This window comes from Phyllobates terribilis, unplaced genomic scaffold, assembly GCF_046119375.1.
Source record: "Phyllobates terribilis strain yellow unplaced genomic scaffold, ASM4611937v1 Scaffold_80__1_contigs__length_6766528, whole genome shotgun sequence".
In the NCBI taxonomy this organism is placed as follows: domain Eukaryota; kingdom Metazoa; phylum Chordata; class Amphibia; order Anura; family Dendrobatidae; genus Phyllobates; species Phyllobates terribilis.
Window position 1 is genome coordinate 5039107 of NW_027362840.1, and position 11100 is coordinate 5050206.

Consider the following 11100-nt stretch of genomic DNA (forward strand, 5'->3'; position numbering starts at 1 on the left):
GCAGAGCAGGCAAGAAGATCAAGTCCTGGAGGAGAAGGTTTAAACCAGTGGTCCCATCCATTATCATGGGTAACGTACGATCGCTGGGAAATAAGTCGATGAACTGCTGGCTCTGAGTAAGACCCAGAAGGAGTTTAGGGAATGCAGTCTCATGTGCTTTACAGAAACCTGGCTGCATGAGGAGGTCCCAGATTCTTGTGTCTCGGTACCAGGGTTTCAAATGGTTCGGGCTGATAGAGAGAGAGTTAGATGCGGCAAGAAAAAAGGTGGAGGAGTGATACTCTACATTAACAACAGATGGTGCAATCAGGGGCATGTAACTGTTAAGAAGAAACATTGCTGTCCAAATATTGAACTGTTAGCAGTGGGCCTCAGGCCTTACTATCTGCCTAGAGAATTCACTCTTGTTATTGTAGTTGTGATGTATATACCACCATCTGCGAACCCAGAGGCTGCTGGGGATGTGTTGTCAGGGGTGATGGCCCGGCTTCAGACTAAACACCCAAACTCTCTAACTGTAATTTCTGGGGATTTCAATCGAGTAAAGATCTCATCTGCAATACCAAAGTTCTATCAATATGTCAAATGTCCTACACGGGACAACAACACACTGGATCTCCTCTTTGCTAATGTTAAGAATGCTTATTCATCGGCTGCATTACCCCCCCTGGGGAAATCTGACCACAACCTCATACTATTGTCTCCTGCTTACCAAGCAGACGTCCGCAAACAACCAGTGACAATTAAAAAGATAAGGAAGTGGTGTCCAGTAGCAGAGGAGGCGTTACAAGACTGCTTTGATTGTACAGACTGGGAGGTGTTGTGTACCATGAAAGAGAATTGTGATGTTAATGAGATTACTGGCAGAGTTACTGATTACATCAACTTCTGTATGGACATTGTAGTACCTGTTCAAGAGATTCGGTGTTATGCAAACAATAAGCCATGGATTACAAAAGAGTTGAAACATTTACTAAACATGAAAAAACTGGCTTTTAAAAGGAAGGACAAGGAGGCATTGAAAATTATACAGCGAGACCTAAAGGGGAAAATTAAGATTGCCCGTGAGGCATTCAGAGTTAAATTAGAAAATCTATTTGCACAAAAAAGCTCCAGAGAGGTGTGGGCTGGAATGAAGCTAGTGACTGGGTTTAAGGCAAGGTCGGAGCAGGGGGTTGGTGGACTTAGAATGGCTAATGAAATGAATGAGTTCTTCAATAGATTCAGCAATAAAGGTGCGGTAGCAGCAGGGAAGGGGGAGGAGGCCGGGGAACAACTAGCTAAATTAACAGGGGGTGAAATAGATCATTTCTCGGTCTCCAAAAATGACGTGAGGGACCAGTTTAGTAAGCTGGCCATTGGCAAAGCAGCAGGGCCTGACGGTCTCAGTCCACGTGTCCTCAGAGTGTGTGCAAATGAGTTGTGTACTGTCTTCCATTATCTCTTTAACCAGAGCTTACAATCAAAGAGAGTACCAGTGCTATGGAAGACTTCCTGCCTGATGCCGGTTCCCAAGACTACCTTCCCGGCTTCCTCGGGGGACTATAGACCGGTGGCCTTAACATCGCATGCGATGAAGTCCTTGGAGAGAGTAGTACTTGCTCACTTGTGTCCGAGGGTGATGGCGCATACTGATGCTCCTCAGTTTGCGTACCGGCAGGGACTGGGGGTGGACGATGCTGTAGCGTCTCTGCTACAAACAGTACATTCCTTTTTGGACAATGATGGAACCACAGTGCGTGCTTTGTTCTTTGATTTCTCTAGTGCGTTCAACACATTACAGCCACTCTTACTGCGTGGAAAGTTGATTAAAATGGCGGTGGATGAGGGACTTGTGAATTGGATAATTGACTACCTGTCGGATAGGCCACAGTTTGTTAGGTGGGGGACGGCTACATCAGATAGTTTACTGAGCAGTGACGGAGCCCCGCAGGGAACAGTGCTGTCGCCATTCCTCTTTACATTGTACACAGCTGACTTTCAGTATAAATCAGACCGTTGTCACCTCCAGAAGTACTCGGATGACTCTGTGATAGTTGGCGGTATTGGGAAGGACCAGGATGAAGAGGAATATAGAAGGGTGGTTGCGGACTTTGTAGTATGGTGCCAGGCTAACCATCTAGAACTAAATGTTAAGAAAACCAGGGAGTTGGCGATGAGCTATGGAAGGTGCAAGAAGGTATGCCTACCTGTTACCATTGACTGTCAGGATGTGGAGATGGTGGACAGTTTCAAATATTTGGGGGTTTACCTGGATAGCAAGCTAGACTGGAAGTGCCACATGGAGAAGGTCTACAAGAAGGGGATGAGTAGATTGTACTTCCTAAGGAAGTTAAGGTCATTTAATGTGTGTGGCAAAATGCTTGAGGTGTTCTACCAATCCATTGAAAGTGCCACCTTTGCGGCAATAATTTGCTGGGGTAACAGTGTGCGTGTTGCTGACGCCAACAAGCTCAACAGACTTATCAAGAAGGCTAGCGCGACGGTGTGCCTACAGCTTGGGACTTTTGAAGAGGTGGTAGAGGATAGGATTAAGAAGAAGTGCAGAGCTCTAATGGGCAACAACACACACCCGCTTTATGAACTGTTTGCGAAACAGAAGAGCACATTCAGCAATCGCCTAATACAACTAAGGTGTAAAAAGGAAAAATACAGGAAATCGTTTGTTCCAACAGCTATGGGGGTGTTTAACAAATGTCTGAAAAGCAATGTCTAAAGCATTCCAAATGTTATGTTATCATATGTGTCATGTTCGAGATCTGTGTTCTGCTGCTGTGATACCGCAATTTCCTCCGGGATAAATAAAGTATATCTTATCTTATCTTATCTTAAGCTCAAATGGAGAAAATCCAGTAGAGGCCTGTGGAACCTCCCGGATAGAGAACAGAAGATATGGTAGCAGACAGTCACAGTCTCTATCATCCTTTCCTATGGCCTTCCTAAGCCTTGAGTGTTTTATTGAATCTTTGGGGATGGTATACTGATGTCTTCAGCTGTGTAATTTGCAGGGCCTTACACAGTTCCCTTATCACCATACTCATAAAGTGCTTTCCTTTGTTGGTCAGGATCTCCCTCGGTAATCCCGTCTGAGAAAAACCGTGGACCAACTCGTGGGCTATACTTTTCACAGAGCGTTCCTCAGGAGACCCGCTTCAGGGTACCAGCATAGTCCAGGATGACCAATATATATTGATGCCCCTGAGCAGACTTAACCAGGTGACTGACCAAGTCCATGGCAATTCTTTCACATGACACTTCTATGATGGGTAATGGCACAAGGGGACTTTGAAAGTGAGAGGTGAGTGCAGTTAGCTGGGACGTGGAACAGGACCTGCAATACTTTAAGATTTTCCTGTGACATCCAGGCCAATAGAATCTCTGCATGATCCATGCCGGAGTTTTTTTCACCCCAGATGACCACGTTGGACATGTGAATAAGCCATGTCCAACACCCTCCGTCTATAGGGTCCTGGTACCAATAACTCTTCCACTAACACCATCCTCACTTTTGTAATCTGGCACAATAACTTCCCAGTCAACATAAAATAGGGAAACCTGGTGTCACCCCCGGCTCCTGCGCTATACCATTTACGACGGTTACATTGTTGAATGCTTCCCTTAGAGTTAGGTCCCTATGCTGAGTGGACCCAAAATTTTTGTCGGTCACTCCTAGTTCAGGAATGTTGGCCTCAGGTGACACTACAGTGGGTATGGAAAGTATTCAGACCCCTTTAAATTTTTCACTCTTTGTTTCATTGCAGTCATTTGGTAAATTCTAAAAAGTTCATTTTTTTTCTCATTAAAGTACACTCTGCACCCAATCTTGACTGAAAAAAAATCAGAAATGTAGAATTTTTTGCAAATTTATTAAAAAAGAAAACCTGAAATAACACATGGTCGTAAGTATTCAGACCCTTTGCTCAGACACTCATATTTAAGTCACATGCTGTCCATTTCCTTGTGATCCTCCTTGAAATGGTTCTACTCCTTCATTGAAGTCCAGTTGTGTTTAATTAAACTGATAGGACTTGATTTGGAAAGGCACACACCTGTCTATATAAGACCTTACAGTGTATGTCAAACCAAATGAGAATCATGAGCTCAAAGGAACTTCCCAAGGAGCTCAGAGACAGAATTGTGGCAAGGCACAGATCTGGCCAAGGTTACAAAAGAATTTCTGCATTACTCAAGGTTCCTAAGAGTACAGTGGCCTCCATAATCCTTAAATGAAAGAAGTTTGGGACCACCAGAAGCCTTCCTAGACCTGGCCGTGCAGCCAAACTGAGCAATCGTGGGAGAAGAGCCTAGGTGAGAGAGGTAAAGAAGAACCCCAAGATCACTGTGGCTGAGCTCCAGAGATGCAGTAGGGAGATGGGAGAAAGTTCCACAAAGTCAACTATCACTGCAGCCCTCCACCAGTTGGGCCTTTATGGCAGAGTGGCCCGACCAAAGCCTCTCCTCAGTGCAAGACATATGAAAGCCCGCATAGAGTTTGCTCAAAAACACATGAAAGACTCCCAAACTATGAGAAATAAGATTTTCTGGTCTGGTGAGACGAAGATAGAACTTTTTTGGTGATAATTGTAAGCGGTATGTGTGGAGAAAACCAGGCACTGCTCATCACCTGCCCAATACAATCCCAACAGTGAAACATGGTGGTGGCAGCATCATGCTATGCGGGTGTTTTTCAGCTGCAGGGACAGGACGACTGGTTGCAATTGAAGGAAACATGAATGTGGCCAAGTACAGAGATATCTTGGATGAAAACCTATTCAAGAGTGCTCTGGACCTCAGACTTGGCCGAAGGTTCACCTTCCAACAAGACAATGACCCTAAGCACACAGCTAAAATAACAAAGGAGTGGCTTCAGAACAACTCTGTCACCCTTCTTGACTGGCCCAGCCAGAGCCCTGACCTGAACCCAATTGAGCATCTCTGGAGAGAGCTGAAAATGGCTGTCCACCAACGTTCACCATCCAACCTGATGGAACTGTAGAGGATCTGCAAGGAAGAATGGCAGAGAATCCTGAGGTGTGAAAAACTTTTTGCATCATTCCCAAGAAGACTAGTGGCTGTGCTAGCTCAAAAGGGTGCTTTTACTCAATACTGAGCAAAGGGTCTGAATACTTATGACAATGTGTTATTTCAGTTTTTCTTTTTTAATACATTTGCAAAAATTTCTACATTTCTGTTTTTTTTTCAGTCAAGATGGGGTGCAGAGTGTACTTTAATGAGAAGAAAAGAACTTTTTAAAATTTATAAAATGGCTGCAATCAAACAAAGAGTGAAAAATTTAAAGGGGTCCGAATACTTTCCGTACCCACTGTACCTCCTCATCCCCCACAAGGACACAGAAGGGAAACTCCTCAGACTCTGGGTGTGGTGATAATTCTTTAGGGCTGACCTGTTTATTATCTTTGCAACGGAGCCCTGTCCCCTTCCCCCACAGGTCCCAAACCAAACAAAAGTCCCACCCTATGATGATGTCGTGCAATAAGTCCTGGACGACGCTGACCTCATGGGACCGTTTCAATGTCCACTCTGGCCACTGAATAGTCTTTAGCATTGCAATGAATGCAGTGGATGCCAACCTTCTTCCCAGAGATCAGTTGGAGAAGCAGTGTGGCCCTCGTGATTGTCGGCTAACTAGAGGACATAAATTCAAAAAACATACCAGAAAGAAAAACAGCCTTACCAACAGCAAGTCAGATAACAAATGCCCCATGATAAAGGGGGGGCAGCAAAGGAGCAAAATATGATGGAAACAGCCACTCACAAACCTACCAATTCATGGAGGTGGTTCCTGCCTAGTAAAAAATGCTCACAAATGAGGCTTGCATAGGACGCCAGTCACACATGTACGCGTGATGCACAGTGTCTGGCTTACAGCCTATTAATGGCGCCCATACTATTAGATCAGGCGCGCTGTCCAGCACTATATGAGTGCACCCCACAAGGACAGACGCCTCACTTCACTCAACCAACACTAAAGGGCCTGGCTACATCCTGCAAAAATGGAAAAATGTGCAATAAAAAATAATGTGTACAATAAATGCTTCATATGAGGTATTGGTTGATATTTTGGCCAAAATACACAAGCTAACAACCCATGTCAAGGGTCCTCACCAAGCCCACCAAAATGTAAATTTTTAGCTTGCCATATTACTTGCCGTCTTGCAAGGCCAAGTCACAATAGGCCTTCTGGGGCTCCCCCGTCAAGTATGACGCCAGCAACTCTGTCCATTGCTCTGGCGGAAGTGTCTCCCTCTCAGCAGCACTTTCAAAAATGGTCAAAAAGGCATCTATGTCTTCACCTGGGGTCATTTTCTACAGGGCTCTCCTTACCGTCTTCTAGATGGAAAAATGCTGTAACTGTTGTTACTGCTGTAAATGTTGCTGCTGGGCATGCACCAGATGTTTAATCAGGTCCTCCATTTTGTCTAACATCGCTTGCTGGCTTATGGCCACTTTCATCCAGGACATGCAGCACCTCCTGTAGCAGTCACAAGTGTTCACTGGGAATGCTGTCCACACTTCTAACACCAATTGTAGGGAATTCTACTCACTTGGGGTAAGATCCCTGCATCTATTAGGGTCAAGTCTAAGAAATTTCCCCCACTGTCCACAAGCACCAACATAGATCTGTTTGTTCAGGTGGTTACGAAGGAGTTTGAGCGGATCCCACGTTATGTACAGAGGGATAATCTCACTAGACATGAGCGTGAGCGCCTCCGGGTCCTTCGGGACCTTCCAGATGTAGTCAGATTCAGTACAAATGGGGATTTAATCCCACAAAAGTTCTTTTCTTCTGTTATGCACACGCCCAGACTGACTGGCGTGTGCGTGTTTAGTGATCCCACTGGACCATGAACCGGAGAGTGCCTGGAGGGGCGTAACTAAGTATCTACCCGATCCGACCAAGGTCGCACGGCGGATAACGACGCCAGTGCACCAGGGAGGAACCGAGTAGAGGGACCAGGTGCTACTCCAGGACAGACCCCGGACATGGCTGTTGACCCACACCGGAGAATACAGGAACAGGCAAGTTAGGCTGGCACACTGACTGGTGGGTATAGGTAGGCACGGCAGGTATGCAGACAGGTGGGCACTGGTAAGCACGACTGGTATGCATGCAGGGAGTACAGGCAAGCACGGCTGGAGTGCCGACAGGGAGGCACTAGCAGGTTGGAGCACAGACTGGATAAGGTCCAGTACAGACTGGGACTCAGGAACAGAACCGCAGATGCGGTAGACAAGCAGAGCAGAGCGAGACCGCCGGAGCGGTGAACAAGAGCAGAGCAGGGCGAGGCCGCTGGAGCGGTGAGCAAGAGCAGAGCAGAGTGAGACCGCCGGAGCGGTGATCAAGAGCAGAGCAGGGCTAGACCGCCTGGAGCGGTGAGCAAAGGCAGAGCAGAGCGAGACCACCTGGAGCGGTGAGCAAAGGCAGAGCAGAGCGAGAACCGCCGGAGCGGTGAGCAAGGCAGAGCAGACAGAAACCGCCGGAGTGGTGAGGAAGGCAGAGAAGGCAAGAACCGCCGGAGCGGTGAGCAAGCCAAAGCAGGCAAGAACTGCCGGAGTGGTGAGCAAGGCAGAGTAGGCAAGAACCGCCGGAGCTGTGAGCAAGGCAGAACAGGCAAGAACCGCCAGAGCGGTGAGCAAGGCACAGCAGGCAGGAACCGCCGGAGCGGTGAGTCAGGCAGGGCAGAGATAAACCGCCGGAGCGGTGAGCAAAGGCAGAGCAGAGGGGACAGGGCTTTCTTCACACGGAACAGACTGAAAGGGAAAGGCAGAACCAGATACACACAAGATACTTGCAATGAAGTAGCGAGAGGACTCTAAACTCACAAACGGAAGTACAGCGACAACGAGTAGGAGTTAGGTGCAGGTTCAGACTCTGTAGAAAAAGGGAAGGTACGGACATAGAGAAAAACAGGAAGCAGACTAGGAGAGTGTTCAGACAGGAACTGACACTGCAGCGAGATACAGGAGCGAGTCTGGGTATGCGGCCCCCAGAGGGCGGGACAAACAGGTTAGGAGCGTGTTCAGACTGGCCTGGAAATACAGCCTCCAGGAAGGCGGACAGACAGGGAAGAAACACAGATAACAGATCTAGGTATGCGGCCCCTAGAAGGCGGGATGAACAGGCTAGGAGCGTGTTCAGAGAGGCCTGGAAATACAGCCTCCAGGAAGGCAGACAGGCAGGAGAAACAGAACAGGACCTGGCACATTCAGAGTCAAGGAGCACACTGAATGATAGAGTTGCTCAGGCACCAGCTTCCAGGTGAAGCTGGTTTAAATATCCAGTGACAGACAGCAATAGGCTGAGGATGCATTAGGTGTGTGCCCACACCAGCTACAAGAAACAGGAAGTGACCAGGCCGCCGCCCTAAGCAGCCAGAACAGAGGCAAGCAGACAGCATGGAAAGAAGCCAGGCTAGCAGACTGGACTGATGATCAAGTTTGCGATCTTGCATAGTGGGAGATGGTGCCCTATACAAGAACGCCGCCAGGTATGTTACATCTTCTATCAAGGGAAGAACTATGGTGTCTCGGATACTGAAAATGGGAAAAAAATTCTTGGGGATCTGGGGATCATCACCTGATGAACTATATCTATCATTAGGCTGATGCAATCTGCCGAAACTTTAGCTCCATATATGAGGTATCCATCGAAATGTATTCCCTCCTTGTTGGGTTTCCAGAGTAATTTGTTGGACTCGGACTTGATCTGAGACTAAGTTTTCTCTACTTGTTTAGTACAATTCAGTATAGTTTGACGTTAGGTAAAATTTAGATATTCCTTGTTATTCTTTCATTCTTTACTTATGTTTAAAGGAAAACTAATGACAGTAATCTCTCATTTAAAATGGAGTCTTTTTTTCTTATCTCAACAAACTTGGTCATGTCACTTAAATTCTTGGTCAACAATGTTAACGGCCTGAACTCTCCCCAACGGCGCTTTTATACCTGGAAGACGATTAAAGACTACAAAGCTGATGTAGCGGCCTTACAGGAAACCAAATTTTCCTCTACTAATCAACCTACATTTTCACACAAGGACTTCCAAAATCTATTTCTCGCAAATAATCAAAAAAAAAAAAAAATGGGGCGTTGCCATCTTGATTAAAAATTCTGTTACATTCGAACAAATTTCTCGTATAGATGACCCAAATGGGAGGTTTATAATCTTAACCTGTAAACTAAATCACCAACTTTTTACCCTAGAGAATGTCTATGTACCTAACAGTGGACAAATCACATTTCTTAATAGAATTTTGCAAAAAATTGACCAGCATACAAGGGGTGAATTGCTAATTTTTGGTGATTTTAATATAGTTCCTAATCCCTCCCTTGATTCTTCTAACAAATCAAGGAAATACTCTTTATGCTTGGATCCTTAGATAATAAAATATTGATTGTATGATGTCTTTAGATGCATCCACTCGTCATCTATGAAGTTCACACATTTCTCGGGTACTCATAATTCCTATGCCAGACTAGATTTAGTCCTCACAAATATCTTCTCTCTCCACAAATTCAAATGTATCTGTATAGGCCCCAGAATATGGTCTGACCACGGCCCGGTAGTATTTGAGGTTGAGACACTATGCAATACCTCCGCACAACGGCTTTGGAGAAATAACAGCTTCCTCTATAACAACCCAGTTTATAAAAAAGAAATAGAAAGCACTATCCAAAACTATTTTAAAGACAATGATATTGATAACATATCAATATTTACTTTATGGTCTGCTTTCAAGGCAGTACTCAGAGGAAAGCTTATTCAATTAAATTCACAACTAGCTAAAACTAATAGAGACAAAACAAAAAATTTGGTCAAAGATATACATAGTTTGGAACAAAAAAAAGTTTCCAATCCCTCCCTAGACTATTCTGCTAAGATCCTCCAACTTAGAATGAATCTCAAATCAATGTTAACAAGTAAATATGACAAAATGGTACAAACAACCAAATCTAAATACTACTTCTCCACAGATAGACCGTCTAAATTATTTGCTGCTAAGGTTAAACACTTTAAACTGAAGTCTAGAATAAATGAGATTAAAGACCCCTCCGGTCGTTTAGTAAAACATCCACAAGATATAGTTAACTCTTTTGCAGACTTTTATAAAGCACTATATAATTTAAGAGAAAACTCTACCTCAACCCAGCCCTCTGACATGGAGATTGATGGTTACTTAACCAAACTTAACTTGCCAACTTTAAATGATCAAGATCTGCAAGACTTAAACCTACCATACTCATCCGAAGAAATCTCAGGAGTAATTAAAGAGCTTAAAATAGGTAAATCGCCGGGCCCAGACGGCTTCCAAAATGAGTTGTATAAATCATTTAACAATTTACTGCTTCCTTATCTTACCAGATTATCTAATCACTCTGCTCAGCAGGGATTTCTTCCGCATGACATGTTGGAAGCTATTGTCACTATTATTCCCAAAAATAAAGGAGACCCCTTAGATACAAAGAACTACAGGCCTATCTTCCTCCTAAATTCTGATACAAAAATTCTGGCAAAATTGGTTGCGGATAGACTGAAATCACATATTGGTAAATTAATCCATAACGACCAGACTGGATTTATTCCTGGCCGAACCACTGCTGACGCCACATGAAGAGCTATAGATCTAATTACCCTGGTTGAACGCTCAAAACTACCATCAGCCTTCCTAGCTCTAGATGCAGAGAAGGCTTTCGACAGAGTCTACTGGCCTTTTCTCTTTGGCACTCTGCAAAAAATTCGGCCTTCACGGGAACATTTTTAGGTCTATTAAATCGATGTACTCCAATCAGTCTGCTCGAATCTACTCAAATAACACTCTTTCTCAAAAGTTTAGCTTTTCTAATGGCACTAGACAGGGGTGCCCCCTTTCACCCATCCTCTTTGATCTCTTTATTGAGCCCTTTGCGGCCTCGATCAGGGAAAATATTAACATTAAAGGCATCCCTTTAAAATTTAAACCAAAATAGCCCTGTTTGCAGATGATATTTTGCTTACCATTTCGAACCCTCTTAAATCTTTGAGACATGTAACATCATCAATCGAAGAATTTTCCCACCTCTCCCTTTATAAAGTAAATA